This window comes from Eleutherodactylus coqui, chromosome 4 (genome assembly GCF_035609145.1).
Source record: "Eleutherodactylus coqui strain aEleCoq1 chromosome 4, aEleCoq1.hap1, whole genome shotgun sequence".
Lineage (NCBI taxonomy): Eukaryota > Metazoa > Chordata > Amphibia > Anura > Eleutherodactylidae > Eleutherodactylus > Eleutherodactylus coqui.
In genome coordinates this window covers 282440113-282462823 of record NC_089840.1, presented here as the reverse complement: position 1 = coordinate 282462823, position 22711 = coordinate 282440113, and the positions used below count along the sequence as shown (strand labels likewise).

At 43.9% G+C, this 22711-nt stretch overlaps 1 pseudogene; it reads left to right on the top strand.

Annotated features, from left to right (window-relative positions):
- LOC136624340 (oocyte zinc finger protein XlCOF7.1-like) overlaps positions 1 to 22711 on the top strand; it is a 323662-nt pseudogene that overhangs the window by 21600 nt on the left and 279351 nt on the right.

The following is a 22711-nucleotide window of genomic DNA, read 5'->3' as shown; positions in this document are numbered from 1 at the left end:
AGAGGTAGGTAGATGAGAGTGTGGTAGATGGCTGAGAGGTTCACCATCTTGTCTGTATTTTCTGTATTTTTATAAGCTGTGAAGATGCTATATTGTGTCTCTAATCTAATCCTCTGGGGGAAGGGAACATCGCCCCCCCCCCCCTCCCTCAACGAGAATTGAAGGAGCAGTGCTTTGTGTCCAAAAACTGGTCAAACCGGTTTTTAACCAGTTGAAAACCTATCTAGGAATGCCTTTATGTAAAGGGACGGGAAATGGCTGGTTGGAGAGAAACACAGGAAGTATTTCCTTCGAACAACAAGCCAAGAATGAATAGAGCATGCTCAAGGGAAGCTCCTCCCGGGTAAATGATCTCACAGCTACCTCACAAATACCTCCCTGTGAGAATGACCTACCAGCACACAAAATCATGTAACTGTATCCTAAATTACCTAACTTCCTGATTTAAAACCTTATATAAACTTTTACCCGCCTAAATAAAAGGAGAACCTTGGCACACATGATTTAGACGTGTGCTCTTTTAAAAGGGTCTCCAGGCCTGTACATTATTCCTATCTAATATGGCACCCACAATATATCAAATAGCGAAAATTGCGCTAACAAGAGAGATAGGTAGGTAGATGGAGAGATAGATGAGAGAGGTAGGTTGATGGATAAATGACAGAGATAGGTAGGTAGATAGATGAGGTAGGTAGATAGATGAGATAGGTAGGTAGCTAGATGAGAGATAGGTAGGTAGGTAGGTAGGTGAGCGAGCTTGGTAGATAGATAGATGAGAGAGAGAGATAGATGAGTGATAGGTCATTAGATAGATAGATGAAAGAGACAGATAGGTACATACCCCGGACCAGTTCTCTGTGTGAGGAGACCAGCAGGCACAGAGATGCTGTACACTGTGCAGGAGTGCAGGGGTATGACATCATCATCCGCTTCCTTGCACACAAAGAGGTTGATTTCTGTATGCGGTAGCCCACAGTGGAGTCTGACCCTGTGCCCGGCCGGCATCTGCTCGTACCTGTCTATTCTGTTCTTCATCTATACTGCGGATGGTCCACACGGCTCGCTGTCGGACATGCGCTGTACAGCTTTTTTTTCTCAATTTTTTTTTTTTCCCCACACCGTCGCTAGGTGATGAATTGGAATCTGTGACCTGCCTGCAATGTCAGTTGCGGATGGACCGTGAGTCGAGCAGCTTCCATTGACTTAAATGGAAGCCATCTATGCAGACATCACACGAAAATGAAACGTGCTGCGATATTTCCTCCGCTCGTGAAAACCGCAATTTATTTCCGTAAGTGTGCAGGAAAAAGCCTTTTTCCGTAGCATGCTATGGATGGTATTTGGTGCAGACATCGGCCATGGAGTCCTTAATGCAAATCCTTTCGTATGCAGGTGGCCTAAATGGCTCGTATTATGCTGCGGACTTACTTGCCAAACTTCTGTGGATTTTATCCTTTGTTCTTCAGGGGTTCAAAATCCGCAGCATAAATCCGTAGTATAAATAGTCTCGCTGCAGATTTAGAATCTGCCGCAGTTCTCAAAGACTAAGTAGATTTGTTATAGAAAATACCGGCACCGCGTGAAAGACATTTTATACATCTCCCCCGCATGGCCTGTACTGTAAATGCTGCAGCCAAGTGTGAAGACGGCCGGAATGCTGGAAACTATTGCAGCTGGTAAAATGTCGAACAGCCAACAGAATAGAACTGTCAGGGTAATCAATCAGTACAGCATCAGTCAAACCCCACCCTAATGTCCCGTTGTCGACGGTAAAGCAAAAACACCACACACAGGTCTGGTATGCTTCCCTGTACGGGAGTAATGGCGGACACTTTACTGGCTTACACAGGGCTTTATACCCTCCTGTTGCTACACAAAGCATAGAGCATCTCATTGGTCCAGATATAGAGCATCACCATATATGTCCATAATACTGTCCATAGCAAAAGTTAATCAGACAGGCAGCCTTGCAGAAGCCTTTGTCGTATCTGATATGATTTTTTAAGAATGCATATTACGTATTTTGTATATTAAGTTTTTTGACACAAAGCATTGCATAGAATTTGCACGCAGGTCTAAAGATATAAAAACATATAGCAATATATACACGTGCCCTCACAGAACAACAGAACTGATGAACACAGATGTGAAGAGCCGACATAACTGCCGGACCAGACTGGGAGGACTCTAGAAATGGCTGCAGGGATATTTATGGATGTATCTCCTCATAAACAGGATTACACGGTAGTGAAGAAGACTTCTAGTGATGGCTGTCAGGCCCCGGTGTGTGATGGATGGGGAAGACCCCTGAGCCCAATCACAGGGCCTCCACCTCGCCCCCTGATACTTGAGGAGATCAATGAGCAGAAGATCCTAGAACTCACCAACAAGATGATTGAGCTACTGACTGGAAAGGTGATGCTGCTGGGAATGCTGGGACATTATACAGTAACACTATGGCGGTATAACGTGTCTGGGTGATGACGATATCATTGTGTTGTCAGGTTCCTATAAGTTGTCAGGACTTCACTGTCTATTTCTCCATGGAGGAGTGGGAGTATTTAGAAGGACACAAGGATCTGTACAAGGACGTCATGATGGAGGACCATCAGCCCCCCCTATCACCAGGTAATAGACATGACTGAATCCACACGGCCTTTATTATTTGTATGTAGAGAATGAATTCAGTGGCTGTCTGTGTTTTCTGCAGGTAGATCCAGTAAGAGAACAGCAGCGGAGAGATGTCCCCGGCCTCTTCTTCCACAGGATGATCAGGTAGATGGAGAGAAGGTCTCATGAAATCTTCCCTCTGGTCTGTAGGACGGCTGGGAAGGTCTTGTGTTCAGTCTTATTATATGATTGATACTTGTGTAATGAGAAAGCTGGAGATGGCAGGATTACAGCCGACCGCAGACATTAGATCTCCACATCTTATCACTATTTTCTGGTTCTGGAGACTTCTGGTTGGAATGAAGAAGCAACAGGTTGGAGTTATACAGGAGACCTGCAGCTATTTGGCCCAGATCACTACTGCTGTCATGTCATTCCGGCTCCTCATACTAATTAATGACCTTTTCTGGCCATATAAAACCTTCCACACGACTTCTCCAACTGTGTGATGACTTTTACAATATTTATTTCACAGCTGGTGAAACTGGAGAAAGATCTGATCCCTATTGATGCTACAGAGACACATGTGAGGGGGGATCAGCCGTGTAAGGAGGAGATCCCTACAGATAACCCCCCAGGTGAGACTACATGTAGAGAAGAGTCTGTGTTGTCGGGGTTTTCAGCTGTATATTCCCTTATTCAGCCAAAATCTCTATATATATAAAGACGAAAGCCCTCACTGACTGACTGACTGACTTGCCAAAAGTTCTCCACTTCCCGATGTCGTAGAAACATGACTTTTGGCACAAGCATAGATTATCTCCAAAATAGGAAAAGTAATTGGGTCCCAACACGATTATTCAATTCTAAGCGCCAAAGAATTAGCGTCCAAATTTAGCGTACATAATCTAAATCTCTCATTTCCCAACGTCATAGAAACTTAAAATTTGGCACGGGTATTGAATATGTCATAAATAGGAAAAGTTAATAGGTACCAACTTGATTATTCAATTCTATGCACAAAAGAATTAGCATCCAAATTTTACGTATGAAATCTAATTCTCTCACTTCTTGATGTCATTTTATATAAAGGAAACGTCGCATGGTTACCTCCCTGTGTTGTTTCCTGGGTAACGCAGAGAACTATGCAAAATGGTGAACATATGTTTTTCCAGTATCTCTAAAGTAACCACGACTTTATAAAATTTTCCGTGTGAACACCAGATAAACACCAGTACCAAATTAACTCGGGCGAAGCTGGGTATATCAGCTAGTCTATATATATAAAGGCAAAAGCCCTCACTGACTGACTGACTCGCCACTAGTTCTTTAACACCTTAGTGACCAAGCCTGTTTGCGCCTTAATGACCAGGCCAAATTTTGCAAATCTGACACGTGTCAATTTAGCATGGAAAAACACCAGAAAGGTTTTGCATATCCAAGCGATTCTGACACTGTTTTTTCGCCACATGTTGTACTTCATTTAGGCGGAAAAAAAAGACCGATAGAATTTGTGTTTATTTATTAAAAGCGCCAAAATTGGGAAAATTTTGAAAAAATCGTAATTTTTTCACATTTCCAACTGCAATATCTCAAATATGTGCAAACATAATATAGACATTTTTGCTAAGATATATATTTCCATCTGTTTACTTTATTTTGGGCGCACATTGGAAAAACTTTCGTTTTTTTTTAACCATTTAGGAGACGTACAAATTTAACATTACTTTTCAGCATTTTGAGGAACACTTTGTTTTCCTACACCAAGCCAAGATTAGAATGGCTCATAGGAGTCAAAATGATAGATACCCCCACAAATGTCCCCATTTTAAAAACTACACCCCTTAACGCATTCACTGAGGGGTGTCATGAGTGTTTTAACCCCACAGTTTTTTTTTTTAGGAGTCAATGCAATTTAGAAGAGAAAAACTAAAATTTCATATTTTTGCAAATATGTCATTTTAAAGACAGGAATTTTTTCTATAATACACATGAAAATGAGGATTTGCACCCCAGAATGCATAAGCCTGTTTGTCCCGTGCTCAGAAACATACCCATTGTGGCCCTAGTATTACGTCTGTATGCACAATGGGGCCCAAAATGAAAGGAGCAACCAGTGGCTTTCAGAACAGAAATTTTGCTTAAAGGAGATTTAGGCCCTATTGCACACTTGTAGAGCCATTGAGTGACCAAAACGATGGAGAACCCCCACAAGTGACCCTATTATGAAAAGTAGACCCCTTAACGAATTTATCTAGGGGTATGATGACTTTTTTGACTTCACAGTTTTTAAATGAATCTAAGCCAAGCCGAAGGAAATAAATTATGATTTTAATTTTTTTGGTAATTCTGTCATTTCAAAAGCAGTTTGTTTTGTACAACACATATATAAATGAAGACTTGCACCCCAAAATGGGTACCCCTGTTTGTCCTGTGCTCAGAAACATACCCATTGTGGTCCTAGTATTACGTCTGTATGCACAATGTGGCCCAAAATGAAAGGAGCAACCGGTGGCTTTCGGAACAGAAATTTTGCTTGAAGGAGATTTAGTCCCCATTGCCCACTTGTAGAGCCATTGAGTGACCAAAATGATGGAGAACCCCCACATGTGACCCCATTTTGAAAAGTAGACCTCTTATCGAATTTATCTACGGGTATGATGTCTTTTTTGACTTCACAGTTTTTGAATGAATCTAAGCCAAGCAGAAGAAAAAAATTAGGATTTTCATTTTTTTGGCAATTGTGTCAATTTAAAAACAGTTTTTTTTGTACAGTGTACATAGGAATGAAGACTTTCACCCCAAAATGGATACCCCCATTTGTTCCGTGTTCAGAAACATACCCGTTGTGGCCCTAATCTACTTAAAGGAAACATGGCTAGGCCTTTAATGGAAGGAGCACCCGTTGGATTTCAGGGTACAACGGAATAAATTCCAGGCCCCATTGCCCACTTGTAGAGCCATTGAGCGGCCAAAACAATAGAGAACCCCCACAAATGACCCCATTTTTAAAACTAGACCCCTTAACGAATTCATCTAGGGGTGTACTGCGTATTTTGACCCCACAGTATTTGAATGAATCTAAGCAAAGCAGAAGGAAAAAATTACGATTTTCATTTTTTGGCAATTTTGTCAATTTAAAAACTGTGTTTTTTGTACAGTGTACATAGGAATGAAGACGTTCACCCCATAATGGATACCCCCGTTTGTCCCGTGTTCAGAAACATATCCATTGTGGCCCTAATCTACTTACAGGACACATGGCTAGGCCCATAATGGAGGGAATGCCCGCTGGATTTCAGGGCAGAACTGAATAAATTCCAGGCCCCCATTGCCCACTTATACGGAAAAAAAATTGACTCCCTAAAAATAATCCCCCCACCCCCATTTTTTGGCATTCCCTAAATATTAGATAAAGGTAAGAATATAAACAGCGTTTTATGTCCGAAGACAGGGGTAATTACGGAGGCTGGTTGGGTTGGGCACATGGGGCAAGAAAACCGTGTATCCCCCCTCCTCTCATGCTTTTTGGGGGTATTTCGTAACCTCAGCGGCGGGGATGGGGTGTAAAAAGTGGCGCTCTGTGAGGCTTTGTAATCTTGCTGCGGTGCAGCGGTCTCGCACAGAAGGCGCTCAACAAGGTGCTCCTGGAACTGCATGAAGGCGAGCGTTCCAGGGACTTCTTGTAAATTACGGATTACAGGTAGCAATCTGAATAACGCCGGGCTCACACGGCCGTAGGTGGAATCCGCTTGTGGAGGCCCGCAGCGGATTCCAGCTGTGAGCCCGGCTGTGACCCTGCATATGGCCGCGTAATGTACTGCGCATAACTGTCTACTCACACAGGCGGTCATGCTCAGTACACCGTTGTTTGTTTTTATTTCCCGCGCCGTCGTTTAGAGATGACCAGGGTACCCGCAGCCCTTCACAATGTGTTTGCACATGGGCTGCGGGTATATCCGCGGTCATAGAGCACAATGGGCTCTAGGTCGCGGATATCCGCGGTAAAATATAGCATGCCGTGTTCTGTTTCTGCGAGTGGATTACGTAATTCCGACCCACTAATTGGGGGGAATTGTGTAATCCAATGCGTGCGATTGATCCGTGGATTACCGCTGATCAAGCGCATGCAGAACCCGTAATTCCTCTCCAGTCATGTGTGACCGGCCTAATGTTAGATCGCTACTTTATCATGTGACCGGGGACCGCTCAACGAGGCCGCCGGTCACTGCTCCAAGCACTCAGTGACAGTTGGTCGCTGGGAGCAAGGAGATTTAAAATTTCCTGGGCTCCCCGGCTCCTGCGAATGTGTCCGGCATTTTGCCGTCGGGCGCATGCGCAGCAGCCGGAAGGGTCCATGGAGGATAATCGCATCTGGATTCAAATGCGGAAGCCTCCGAGAAGATGTTTCATCTCCCCCCACCGATCGCATCGGTGAGGGGAGATGAAACTTCCACTTTTTAAAGAACTTTTACGTGATCGCCATTATGCATTGGATAACGGCGATCACGTGACCAGTAACTGCATACCGCAGCTCCCCGTGACATCTCCAGACTCTTGGCTACCTTTGGTAGCCAGGAGCAGGGAGATTTTAAATTTATAGGGGAATATTTCACTTTTGCGCATGCGTCCGCCATCATGCTGACGGGCGCATGCGCAGAAGCTGGGGTAAGGTCCGTGGATGAGCATCCCATCAGGGAACAAATTCGGGGACCTTGGGTACGTAATTTCATCCCCCCTTACGGATACGATCCGTAAGGGGAGATGAAATTTTAACTTTATAAACTTTTAACTTTTTTTTTTTAAACTTTTTAACTTTATATGATCACCATTATCCGATGGATAACGGTGATCATATGACTGGAAACCGCATACAGCGGTCCCCAGTCATATCTCCCTGCACTCGGCTATCTGTGACAGCCGGGTGCAGGGAGACTTTGAATTTGCCGGGCTCGCCGGCCTTCTGCTCATGCGCGCCACATCGGCACATCCCAGAAGCCAGCGGGGGGTCCGGAGACCGGCCGGAGGACATGGAGGAAGCAGGGTGAGTATTTTCACCTTCCCTCATGGATCCGATCCATGAGGGGAGGTGAAACTTTTCTTTTTTTAACACTTTTATTCACTTTTCCGCGATCGCCGTTATCCATTGTATAACGGGGATCGCGGTATCGGGGACCGCTCACCGCGGTCCTCGCTGACATCTCCTGCCGCCCGGCTACCTACAGGAGCCGAGAGCCAGGAGATTTTAAATTTCCCGCGACGCCGGGCCTTCTGCGCATGCGACTGACAATGCCGCGTGGCGCGCATGCGCAGAAGGACTGCTACGGGGCCCGGAGCATCGGGAGAGCGGGGAGCAGCGTGCCGGACCCGGGTGAGTAATTGCAGCTGTCCCGATGGATCCGATCCATCAGGGCAGCTGAAACTTTAACTTTTTGGGCACTTTTATTTACTTTTTTTGCCATCGGCGCTATCCGATCGCAGTGCGGGGGGGGGGGGGGGTCCGTACAGCCCGGGATGACAGCTCCATGCTGTCAGCTGCCTTCAGACACCGACAGCATGGAGCTGTCACGTCCACAGCCCGAGGGGCTTTATTCTCTGCAGGACACATGTTTTTACATCCTGAGAGAATAAAGCCCACTTCGGGAGGACGTAAAAACACTATGGGCTGGTCATTAAGAGGTTAACTTTCCGATGTCGGACAAACATGAAATTTGGCACAACGATTTTTTAGGTCCAAAATAGGAAAAGGAGTCATTACTCGATTATTCAATGTTAAGTGCAAAAAATAAGTTACCCCCTATGTTATATTACTTCCCGGAGTCGTACATGCGTGAAATTTGGCATGAACATTCTTTGAGTTGTAAGTAGGAAAAGTCAAGGGGTGACAACTTGATTATTCAATTTTAAATGCAAAAGTAAGTGACCTCATATGTAATGTAACTAATAACACACGTATGAACTGCACAAACATGAAATTTGCCACAACCATTCTTTATGTCCCAATGGGGAAAGTAAAGGGGTTGCAAATTCAATATTTATTTCTAAGCCTGAAAAACTGAAAAGCCGCCATACATTACATAGTTCTTTTCTCAGAAACCATAAAGCCTAGGGAAATGATTTGTATACTGAGGAGAATATAACTGATCTCGGTGTGTATATACTCAGGAGAATCTACCTCACCTCTATGAGTATATACTGAAAGGCTATAAAGTACATAAGGAAGCCGCCATGCACTGCAGGGATGGAGCCTCTAAGGCTAAGAAGGGGGTAAATTTGAATAAAAAGGGGTGTTACCTTTAAAAGTAAAATGTGAGGAGAGTGGTAGGGGTTGCACATTCTGCAGAGGGACATTGCTACCGTATATACCGGCGTATAAGGCGACGGGGCGTATAAGACGACCCCCCAACTGTCACCTTATACGCCGGGAATACAGCAAAAAAAAAAAAATCATTACTCACCTCCTCCGGCGTCCTGCTGCGCTCCGGCAGGCTGTCGCTCCCTCCTGGTCCCCGGCAGAGCATTGCTTTCTGGACGCAGGGCCGTCAGCCAGTCACAGCCATTCAATTACATCATTGAATGGCTGTGATTGGCTAAAACACACGTGGCTTCAGCCAATCACACTATTCAATGACATCATTGAATGGCTGTGATTGGCTGACGCTGTGTGAGTTAGCCAATCACAGTATTAGCTTTCTGGAGGCGGGGATTTCAAGCCCTGCGTCCAGAAAGCAATGCTCTGCCGGGGACCAGGAGGGAGCGACAGCCTGCCGGAGCGCTGCAGGACGCCGGGGGAGGTGAGTAATGATTTTTTTTTTTTTACATTTTCTTTTTTTTTGTATTACCGGCGTATAAGACGACCCCCGACTTCAGAGCAGATTTTTCGGGGTTCAAAAGTCGTCTTATACGCCGGTATATACGGTACATACAGTCTGAGGAGAATCTAACACTCCTATATGTGTATACATATTTTATTTCTTGGTTTTCAAGTAACTATGACTTCATTTTCCCTGCGAACAACATGTAAGCACCTGTACTAAATTAATTCGGGCGAAGCTGGGTATATCAGCTAGTATATATATATATATATATATATATATATAAAGATGAAAACACTCACTGACTGGCCACTAACTCTCTTACTTCCTGGTGTCGTACAAACAAAATTTGGCATGACCATTCTTTAGGTCCTAAATAGGAAAACTAAAACATTCACAACTTGATTATACAATGCTAAGTGCAAAAGTAAGTGACCCCCTATGTTATGTAACTTCCCAGTGTCGTACAAGTGTTAAATTTGCAACGACCATTCTTTAGGTCCTACATAGGAAAAGTAAAGGGGTCACAACTTGAGTATTCAATTCTAAGCTTGAAAAAATCCGTGATACATAAAGCTTAAGGAAATGATTTGTATAATCTACCTCATCCTACCGTGTTTCCCCGATAGTAAGACACCCCCGATTGTAAGACGTATCGGGGGTGTCAGGGGGGTCGGCCAATGTAAGCCGTACCCCGAAAGTAAGACATACCGTAGAAAAAAAAAATCATTACTCACCTCCCCCGGCGTTCTGTCGCGCTCCGGCAGGATGTCGCTCGCTCCTCGTCCCCGGCGCAGCATTGCTTTCTGAATGCGGGGGCTTGAAATCCCCGCCTCCAGAAAGCTAATACACACGCCGTCAGCCAGTTACAGAATGGCTGTGATTGGTTGAAGGCGCACGTGGCTTCAGCCAATCACACTATTCAATGACATCCTTGAATGGCTGTGATTGGCTGAAGGCGCACGTGGCTTCAGCCAATCACACCCATTCAATGATGTCATTAAATAGTGTGATTGGCTGAAGCCACGTGCGCCTTCAGCCAATCACAGCCATTCTGTAACTGGCTGATGGCGTGTGTATTAGCTTTCTGGAGGCGGGGATTTCAAGCCCCCGCATTCAGAAAGCAATGCTGCGCCGGGGACGAGGAGCGAGCGACTTCCTGCCGGAGCGCGACAGAACGCCGGGGGAGGTGAGTAATGATTTTTTTTATTATAAGACATACCCCGAAAGTAAGACATAGTCTGGCTTTTGGGGATAAAAAGAAAGTAAGACACTGTCTTACTTTCGGGGAAACACGGTATATGTATATACTGAGGAGAATCTAATGCTTCTCTGTGCATATAATGAGGAGAATCTAATGCTTCTCTGTGTATATACTAAGGAGATGCTACCACAGCTCTCTGTGTATATACTTTCGAGAATCTACCTCACCTCTGGGTGTATATACTGAGGAGAATCTACCTCACCTCTGGGTGTATATACTTTCGAGAATCTACCTCACCTCTGGGTGTATATACTGAGGAGAATCTAGCTAACCTCTATGTGTATATACTGAGGAGAATCTACCTCACCTTTGGGTGTATATACTGAGGAGAATCTAGCTAACCTCTATGTGTATATACTGAGGAGAATCTACCTCACCTTTGGGTGTATATACTGAGGAGAATCTACCTCACCTCTGGGTGTATATACTGAGGAGAATCTAGCTAACCTCTATGTGTATATACTGAGGAGAATCTAGCTCACCTCTATGTGTATATACTGAGGAGAATCTACCTCACCTCTGGGTGTATATACTGAGGAGAATCTACCTCACCTCTGGGTGTATATACTGAGGAGAATCTACCTCACCTCTGGGTGTATATACTGAGGAGAATCTACCTCACCTCTGGGTGTATATACTGAGGAGAATCTACCTCACCTCTGGGTGTATATACTGAGGAGAATCTACCTCACCTCTGGGTGTATATACTGAGGAGAATCTACCTCACCTCTGGGTGTATATACTGAGGAGAATCTACCTCACCTCTGGGTGTATATACTGAGGAGAATCTAACTAACCTCTATGTGTATATACTGAGGAGAATCTACCTCACCTCTGGGTGTATATACTGAGGAGAATCTAGCTACCCTCTATGTGTATATACTGAGGAGAATCTACCTCACCTCTGGGTGTATATACTGAGGAGAATCTAGCTAACCTCTATGTGTATATACTGAGGAGAATCTACCTCACCTCTGGGTGTATATACTGAGGAGAATCTACCTCACCTCTGGGTGTATATACTGAGGAGAATCTACCTCACCTCTGGGTGTATATACTGAGGAGAATCTACCTCACCTCTGGGTGTATATACTGAGGAGAATCTACCTCACCTCTGGGTGTATATACTGAGGAGAATCTACCTCACCTCTGGGTGTATATACTGAGGAGAATCTACCTCACCTCTGGGTGTATATACTGAGGAGAATCTACCTCACCTCTGGGTGTATATACTGAGGAGAATCTACCTCACCTCTGGGTGTATATACTGAGGAGAATCTACCTCACCTCTGTGTGTATATACTGAGGAGAATCTAGCTAACCTCTGGGTGTATATACTGAGGAGAATCTAGCTAACCTCTATGTGTATATACTGAGGAGAATCTACCTCACCTCTGGGTGTATATACTGAGGAGAATCTAGCTACCCTCTATGTGTATATACTGAGGAGAATCTACCTCACCTCTGGGTGTATATACTGAACAGAATCTACCTCACCTCTATGTGTATATACTGAGGAGAATCTAGCTAACCTCTATGTGTATATACTGAGGAGAATCTAGCTCACCTCTGAGTGTTGTAGCAATGCAGGGGGAAACTCACCAGGCCACGACCAAATGCGGAGCGTCTTGTCTTTATTCAGACTTGATGAACAAAACAAAAATTACTGGCATTCTCCAGATAACAGAAAGTTCAAGGAAAGTCCTTTTATATAAGCAGTCCAGCAGAAGTAACACAAAAGTCTTTGTAAACGCCAATAGGGCAAAGTAAAGCAAACCTTCCCAGCAGCGTGGTGCAGTGTCTCCAGCTCAGCACTCTCTGTAAGCCTCTGCTGCTCACACGGGGCACACCTCCCTCTTCAGACTGCAACCTGCGCCCATTTATGCACCTCACCTACTTGGGCCAGGTGGAACTGAGTACTGGAGTGAGAGACGGACCGGGTTTAGCTCACAGATGCTAGTAGTCTCTGCGATATGTACCGTCCGTCCCACACTTTACCTCTCACTCTAATACAGTGTATATACTGAGGAGAATCTAGCTCACCTCTGGGTGTATATACTGAGGAGAATCTAGCTCACCTCTGGGTGCATATACTGGGGAGAATCTACCTCACCTCTATGTGTATACATATTTTATTCCTCTATTCCTCTGAAATAACCACAACTTCATAAAATGTTCCGAGCAAACAACAGATAAACACTTGTACCAAATTTACTTGCCCGAAGCCTGGTATATCAGATGTGGATGATCTCCATCCTCTGCAGACTCTTTCATGTCTGTTACATGTGCTCCTTGTGAAGCTGCTCTTGTCTGTGAAGAGAACAGGGTGCCAATGGTGGATGAGAGGCGACTACTCCCTGCTAGTCCTCCTTGACCTGTTGCAGCATTTGACACTGTTGACCACAAACTCCTCCTTAACATGCTTCGCTCTATCAGCCCTCCTTACTGGCCCTATTTCCTTTCCACCTCCTCTCGCTGTTGGGGTGCACCAGGGCTCAGACCTTGGTCCCCTACTCTTCCCTAAAGTCCCAATTGGACAAACTATCCGCAAACTCAGCCTCTAATTCCAGATCTACGCTGAGGACACCCAGCTATATGCCCCTTCCTGTGACATCTCAACACCATTCCTCTAAAATCCCACAGACTGTCTGTCTGCTGTCTCTAACACCATGTCCTTCCTCTTTCTCAAACAAAGCCTTTCCAATACTGACCACCTCGTGTTTCCACCCTCTGCTTACTGATCTCCCTCCAATATCTCCATATCGGTATCTGGCACCACTCCCAGACAGCACGCCAACTTCTTGGGTGTCATACCAGACTCTGACCTCTTCTTCAACCCCCACATCCAATCTTTGTCCCAAAAATGCCACCTGCTCCAATGAGCACAAATCAGTCAGGAGTTCTGTAATAATTGTGGAATATACAGCAATGAGCTATACAAGCAGTTATGTTATTTCCCCTTTAATGTTTTGGTAGAGCCACAGGCGCCGTGTAAGGAGAAGCCATCCTCATTCTGCATTCAGCTGCTCCTTCCATCTGCCCCCAGCTGATACCCCATGCACTATGTTAGGTCTCTGCAACATCCAATCACTCTATCAGACCTGGACCCCCGTCCCCAGTGCTGCCTCCGCACATGTGCAAGTACTATTATAATGTCCCTCTCCTCTGCTGCTGGAACCAGAAGGACTGGGCATGCTCAGTAGGAACTTCCCACATCTTGGTACAAATAACAGTCAGCTGGGTTAGTGAATGGCTACAAACATATGTGTGCCCACTGATAATGGCGGTGCTGGGCTTGTAAAGGCGTCTTTATTCCCCGGTCAGCAGCACATGATCAGCAGACTGTGTAGTTGCAGCGCAATACAGGGCAGTTTACAGCAGGGGGCGTCAACAGCTCTTATCCACGGCTCGTTTGGCTCCTGCGCTCTGTAATCTTACAAGCTGTATGAGCGCCCCCTGGAGGTAGGAAATTACCATCACCGCATGGAAGGGAATCAGCGCAGAACACGTCCTACAATGTGGAAGTAAAAAACTAAGTTTATTGGGTAAAGTAATTGTCCCATTAGGATGTTATCAGTAGACTAGGCGCTCCACAAATTATTGTACCTGCAGTTAAAGGGGTTGTCCCGCGCCGAAACGGGGTTTTTTTTTTTTCAACTCCCCCCCCCCCCCGTTCGGCGCGAGACAACCCCGATGCAGGGACTGAAAAAAAAAATGCACAGCGCTTACCTGAATCCCCGCGCTCCGGTGACTTCTATACTTACCGGTTGAAGATGGCCGCCGGGATCCTCTACCTCCGTGGACCGCAGCTCTTCTGTGCGGTCCATTGCCGATTCCAGCCTCCTGATTGGCTGGAATCGGCACGTGACGGGGCGGAGCTACACGGAGCCCCATTGAGAAGACAAGAAGACCCGGACTGCGCAAGCGCGTCTAATTTGGCCATTTGACCATTTTAGACGGCGAAAATTAGACGGCAACCATGGAGACGAGGACGCCAGCAGCGGAGCAGGTAAGTGAAAAACTTTTTATAACTTCTGTATGGCTCATAATTAATGCACAATGTACATTACAAAGTGCATTATTATGGCCATACAGAAGTGTATAACCCCACTTGCTGCCGCGGGACAACCCCTTTAATGGGAAAACCCCTTTAACTATTTAATATTTTTACATATCTGAGCTTGAATAACTACAACAAAAAATATCTCCTGTTTTGGTGGAATAAATGCAACTGTTCCAGTTTGTTTGTAAATGTATTTTTTGTCCATCGGTACAAAGACACCTAATATTTTTCTTTGGTCAGTGGTTTTACGTGAAATAGTTTTTTTTGCTATTAATATTCATACGGTGATTGTTCACTCAAGTCTGTAATGCATTTATTGTTCGGCCCACATATTTCAGGCCGCATGGACACTCAAGGAGGTAAGTAATATAGATTGATCCATAGTTTAAAAGATATTGTAGAATATAACTCTTATTCACATCTTGTATAAATATCTCCTTCCTGCTGTGGCAAATATTCTGGCAGCATTTACAATTTTCTATGCCACATCCCAAAGCGTCGTATATGCCCCTCACTTTAACATTTAACATTAATTTTCAGCATTTTGAGGAACACTTTGTTTTCTTACAGCAAGCCAAGTTTGCAAAGGCTCATAGGTGTCACAATGATAGATACCCTCCTAAATGTCCCCATTTTATAAACTACACCCCTTAATGTATCCACTTAGGGGGGGTCGTGTGTATTTTGACCCCACAGTTTTTTTCAGAAATTAATTAAATTTAGAGAAGAAAAAATAAAATCTCATATTTTTGCAAATATGTCATTTAAAGACATTTTTTTCCTATAGTGCACATGAAAATGAGGATTGATACCCCAAAATGGATCCCCCTGTTTCTCCCATCTTCAGAAATATACTCATTGTGGCCCTAATCTTGTATCTGGATGCACAACGGGGCCCAAAATGTAAGGAGCAGTCGGTGTCTTTCAGAACATAAATTTTGCTTGAAGGCGTTTTAGGCCCCATACCTCTCTTGTAGAGCTCTTGAGCGGCCAAAACCATATAGAACCCCCACAAATGACGCCATTTTAAAAACTTGACCCCTTAAAAAATTTATCTAGGGGTGTACTGCCAATTTTGACACCACAGTTTTTGAATGAATTCAAGCAAAGCAAAAAGAAAAAAATTGTGATTTTTATTTTTTTGGCAATTCTGTCAGTTTAAAAGCAACTTTTTTGTACAGCACACACATGAATGAAGACTTGCACCCCAAAATGGATACCCCTGTTTCTTCTGTGTTCAGAAATATACCCATTGTGGCCCTAATCTACTCAAAGGAAACATTGCTAGGCCTATAATAGAAGGAGCACCCATTGGATTTGAGGGTACAACGGAATAAATTCCAGGCCCCATTGCCCACTTGTAGAGTTATTGAGCGGCCAAAACGATAGAGAACCCCGACAAATGACCTTATTTTGAAAACTAGACCCCTTAACGAATTCATCTAGGGGTGTGCTGTGTATTTTGACCCCACAGTATTTGAATGAATCTAAGCAAAGAAGAAGGAAAAAATTACAATTTTCATTTTTTTGGCAATTTGGTCAACTTAAAAACTTTTTTTTTGTACAGTGTACATAGGAATGAAGACTTTAACCCCAAAATGGATCCCCCCATTTGTCCCGTGTTCAGAAACATACCCATTGTGGCCCTAATCTACTTACAGGACACATGGCAAGGCCTATAATGGAAGGAACACAAGTTGGATTGCAGGGCACAACTGAATAAATTCCAGGCCCCACTGCTCACTTGTACAGAATAAAAATTGACACGTTAAAAAATTCCCCCCCGTCCGCGCCCTTTTCGGCGTTGCCCAAATCTTAGATAAAAGTAATAATGTGAACTGTGTGGTATTTCCGAAGACAGGGGTAATTACGGGGGCTGGTTGGGATGGGTATCCATTGGATAGCGCCGATTGCATTGCCGGGGGGGACTGCCCACAGCCCAGGATGACAGCTCCATGCTGTCGGCTACCTGCGGGCACCGACAGCATGAAGCTGTCACGTCCTCAGCTGAGAGGGTATTAATCCTAAGAGGACGCATGTTTCTACGTCCTCTAGGATTAAAGCCCACTTAGTGAGGACGTAGAATCCCGATGGGGTCGTCACTAAGGGGTTAAAATTTTGGAGATTTGTGTGTAAAAAATAAAAGTATGGGGGTTCTGGAGAAATAATATAAAATGTGGCACTCGTTTGTTATTAAGTATACTTAATCTGTATAAAGAGCATGTGCAAGATGAGCATGCGCACAAAATTGCGTCTAGAAATTTACCTCTGCTTCCGGTTAAGCGTGTACCGGGATATAGCTCAGCAGCTACTTTCTTCTGGATGCACGCACGTACACACTTCCGGTTGCCCCAGTTCTAAGAAGTACCTGATACTTTTATCATGTCTCTGTGTCTATGCTCATGAAAGGTGGCAGATTAGTCAGTAAGCCCTCCGACTCGCGTTGCATCTTCTGTATTGTATCTATTGTCCTACGCTAATGGAATAAACACCAGAAGGTACCGACTCTCCAAAAGAAACCTGGAGGAACGGCTGATAATTTAGAGGCTAACCTGGATTCTTGAGGAGGTTCGCTAATGTCTGCAAACCCCTTATTCAAGTAAGTAAAACCTCATACATAAAAGAGCACAGGGTTTTTATAACTTGTCTTTCACAATTTGTATGAATATTTTATATAGCAATTTTTATAAAATATTGATATAATTGTAATGTTAAAATCTGTTTTATTCTTGGCAGATGACGACATCAGCAGCTCAGAGGAACATTTGATATCTTCAGGTTTTACAGTGGAAGATGATGGTAACATACAAGATACATACGAAGAGCCTGCCATTATCCCAGATGTACCCTCAGCCCTTCCCAGCAAACATCTGTCATCTGATCCTTTTATAGAGGTTCCATCTTCTAATTCATCACAGACTAGTAAACAACATAACATTTACAGAAGAGAGGTTAAAGAAGAAACAGTTGTCACAGGGAAGAAGTCATTTTCATGTTCAGAATGTGGGAAATGTTTTACCCGGAAATCAGGTCTTGCTAATCATCAGAGAATTCATACAGGAGAGAAGCCATTTTCATGTTCAGAATGTGAGAAATGTTTTGCTCAGAAATCATCCCTCGTTGAACATCTGAAAATTCACACTGGTGAGAGGCGATTTTCGTGTTCTGTCTGTGGGAAATGTTTTACCACAAAATCACATCTTGCTTATCATCAGAGAATTCACACAGGAGAGAAGTTATTTTCATGTTCAGAATGTGGGAAATGTTTTGCTCAGAAATCATCCCTTATTGTTCATCTGAAAATTCACACTGGTGAGAGGCGATTTTCGTGTTCTGTCTGTGGGAAATGTTTTAACCAGAAATCAGTTCTTGTTAATCATCAGAGAACTCACACAGGTGAGAGGCCATTTTCATGTTCAGAATGTGGGAAATGTTTTACAACTAATACAACTCTTGTTACACATCAAAGAATTCACACAGGAGAGAAGTCATTTTCATGTCCAGAATGTGGGAAATGTTTTACCCGGGAATCATCCCTTGTTGTTCATCTGAAAATTCACACTGGTGAGAGGCAATTTTCGTGTCCTGTCTGTGGGAAATGTTTTAACCAGAAATCAGTTCTTGTTAATCATCAGAGAACTCACACAGGGGAGAGGCCATTTTCATGTTCAGAATGTGGGAAATGTTTTACAACTAATACAACTCTTGTTACACATCAAAGAATTCACACAGGAGAGAAGTCATTTTCATGTTCAGAATGTGGGAAATGTTTTACCAAGAAATCAAATCTTGCTGATCATCAGAGAATTCATACAGGAGAGAAGCCATTTTCATGCTCTGTCTGTGGGAAATGTTTTACCCTGAAATCACCTCTTGTTAGACATCAGAGAATTCACACAGGAGAGAAGTAATTTTCATGTTCAGAATGTGGGAAATCATCCCTTGTTGAACATCTGAAAATTCACACTGGTGAGAGGCGATTTTCGTGTTCTGTCTGTGGGAAATGTTTTACCCAGAAATGATGTCTTGTTAGACATCAGAGAATTCACACAGGAGAGAAGCCATTTTCATGTTCAGAATGTGGGAAATGTTTTATACAGAAATCAGGCCTTGTTAATCATCAGAGAATTCACACAGGAGAGAAGTCATTTTCATGTTCAGAATGTGGGAAATGTTTTACCCAGAAATCAGGTCTTGTTGATCATCAAAGAATTCACACAGGAGAAAAGTCATTTTCATGTCCAGAATGTGGGAAATGTTTTACCCGGGAATCATCCCTTGTTGTTCATCTGAAAATTCACACTGGTGAGAGGGGATTTTTGTGTTCTGTCTGTGGGAAATGTTTTAACCAGAAATCAGTTCTTGTTAATCATCAGAGAACTCACACAGGGGAGAGGCCATTTTCATGTTCAGAATGTGGGAAATGTTTTACAACTAATACAACTCTTGTTACACATCAAAGAATTCACACAGGGAAGAAGTCATTTCAGAATGTAGAAAATGTTTTTTGAACAAATCACATCTTGTTGCACATCAGAAAACTCACACAGCAGAGTGGCCATTTTCATGTTCTAAATGTGGAAAATACTTCTTGTTGCGCATCAGAGAATTCACATGGGGGACAAGCCATTTTCATGTTCTGAATGTGAGAAATACCCATAAAGGGTATCTTGTAGAGATGAGCGAGCGTACTCGGAAAAGCACTACTCGCTCGAGTAATGTGCTTTATCCGAGTATCGCTGTGCTCGGGTCTGAAGATTCGGGTGCCGCTGCGGCTGACAGGTGAGTCGCAGCGGGGAGCAGGGGAGAGCGGGCGGGAGAGAGGGAGAGAAAGATCTCCCCTCCGTTCCTCCCCGCTCTCCCCTGCAGCTCCCCGCTCCGTGCCGGCACCCGAATCTTCAGACCCGAGCACAGCGATACTCGGATAAAGCAAATTACTCGAGCGAGTAGTGCTTTTCCGAGTACGCTCGCTCATCTCTAGTATCTTGTTAAACATCAGAGAATTCACACAGGGGAGACAACATTTTTATATTCTGACTGTTGTCAATATTTTTAAGACAAATCAGATCTTGTTAACTATAAGAGAACTCACACAGGGGAAACCGGCATTTATGTTCAGATTGTTGGAAATATTTTAGCTATACATCTTGTTAGACGTTGGAGAATTCACACGTGGCAGCAGCCATTTTTGACTATGGAAAACTTACACAGCAGAGAACCTATATTAATATTTTAGAATCTGCTTGTCTTCTTGGGTTATCGTGATTGAATACCTCAGCCGCCTCACGTGAACTTCTGTTACCAACTATCAAGATGATCTCAGTTGTATACTAGATTTATTAATATCATGCGCCTATCAATTTCTGATGGAATTCTGCCCTTCAATCATCCATCCCATGATCCTCTTTCCATTGAAGTCTTTTGAACTTAATGTATAAGAACCCACTCACATATGTTTTATTCTGTCCTTATCCTGGCCGGCGCCTATTACTCCCTATCTACTGAAAAATGTCACCGTGACAGAGGAAAACCCTAAAAGAGCAGAACATGATCTCACCGAGGGAATCACTAAAATATAACTTTTATTAAATATAGTTTAAAAATGTCTCAAGCGTGATCCTTTATTACTATTAGACTCCAATAAAGAGGTTGGCATTATATAGACAGGTAAGTCCATCCACCTACTATATATCAATGCACAGACTGAATTGCACCGATGTAGGTATGGTACAACAACTACGGTGACAGTGGCACGTATATTTTGTGTATAGCCATAAGTCAGCACTGTAGTTGTACACAGCTCCAAATAACACAGTCACTGTTTTTTTTTATTAGTAACTGACGTGGGTAGCAGCAATTTTATATTGGAGCTGACAAACAGATTATACCGCTTAACAATTTGGGGTACGAGGTTAAATGGTTTATAGTATAGTGAAACACTAGAACACCGTGTAGTTTCACCCCGAGACCATTAACCCTTTCCAATCCACTGTCTGACGTCTGAAGACATTCTGATTGAAGGCTGTACAGCTCCGATGTCGGAAGACGTCCGGCAGGGTATTCTTGCTGTATATTACTGGCAGCTGTGTTGTCAGGGACCTCTCCAGCATGTCCCATACCACAGTACAGGATCTAGCCATCAGCTGGTGCCATTGTGAAATGGCAGAAAGAGAAAGCCCCCTAGAAAACCCTGAATCCAAAATTGGATTGCAAAGGGTTAATGAAGCACACTTCTAATATGGTCCCTGTTTGATAGAGCGGTAAATCTTAGACCAGGGTCAGTAAGAGAAATGACCTTCTCATAAGGACTTCTCAATACTATATACAGCCGATAGGTAAAGGCTGAATATAACTGCTTTCATTCAGATGAGTGCCGCTAATTGTAACATTTTGCAATTACTAGCGGCAATAAACAGTTGAACAGGAGGGAATTCAATATGATGTGCATTGAATTCCCACTATCAGTAACTGTTATAGTCAATACCACCATCAGCACATGAAAAGCCTGATAGAAGATAAGGTGGACATATATTGCATGTCCATCAGACCAGTAAGGCTATCATTTGTGTAACATAGCTAACACCATCAACGCGTTTCAGCGGTTATTGGTGGTATAACCGCATCATCAGGATGGTAAGTATCAGGTATAGGACTGAACAGCCTGACAGGCTGTAAGAGAATGAGCAGCAAGGGTATGTAGCCTAGAGAAGAGGCTTATAAAGTCCAGACCACGCCTCCCTGTTAAGGGGCTCGTCCCTGCAGCTCAAATGAGCAAAGATCAGTGCACCACATAGCCTAGCCGAGATCCCACGATAAAACGGAAATCTCGCGCATGCGCAGTGTCACCAGTGGGTCCGGGACGCCAACCATTGCCAACCAGGGAACTAGATAGCAAGGTCGGCGTACAGCACCATGGCAACGATGAATATACCCAATTTTATCGCTTCATCGTTGGAGTTTGTATCTTCCGAATTGTTTTTAGATATTTTTGATTTCTGGCGTGTTTTTCTCCTTGCCCGTTCGCCACTTCTTCTCCTCCTTTTTCTGATCTGTTGCGTGACTGATAAAAGTGAGTAATTTTTGAACATCCCATCGGGTTGTTCCCAATGGTTTTGAGTAGTGTTTTTCCTTTGGGGTTCAGGGACAGCACAGAACTCCGTGTGACCCGGGTGTTGCTTATTAGACCCTATGTTTCTGAAAGTCGAGGGGTTGTCTCCCCTAAAAACAATCGGGGTAGTAACATTTCTAAGAGGGGTATTTTCCTTACTTTGTAGGAAATTGATCAAATCTGACGGACTTCCTGCGATATTCTCCATAGCTGGTGGTTCTAAACGCATATCTGAATATATTGGAAATTGGGTGGGTTGGTTGAAGAGTTAGTTGGGGACGGTTTATCCAATGGAACTTGTGTTATGTTTTCTCCAGAGGAGTTCGGATTATTAGATATAATGGAAGGGAATGTGAGTTTTGAAGGTAAATTATTATTTAATGGATTAGAATTAGAGATGAGCGAACCTACTCGTTTCGAGTAATTACTCGATCGAGCACCGCGATTTTCGAGTACTTCAGTACTCGGGTGAAAAGATTCGGTGGGGCGGGGGGAGGCGTGGCGGAGCAGGGGGTAGCAGCGGGGAACAGGGAGGAGCCCTCTCTCTCTCCCTCTCCCCCCCCCCCACTCCCCGCTGCAAGCCCCCACTCACCCACGGCGCCCCCCGAATCTTTTCTCCCGAGTACGGAAGTACTTGAAAATCGCGGTGCTCGGGCGAAAAAGGGGCGTGGCCGAGTAGGTTCGCTTATCTCTAATTAGAATCACAAGTGTTTTTTTTTAGGGTAATTATATCTTCTTCTATTGGCTATCAGTGCCCTTTCTTGGGTAGGGTTTCTAGGGTATCTGTGCTTCCAAGTAGATTCTCTTGGGATGTGTCTGAATAATGGTTCAGAATGAAAAGGGTTGTAATG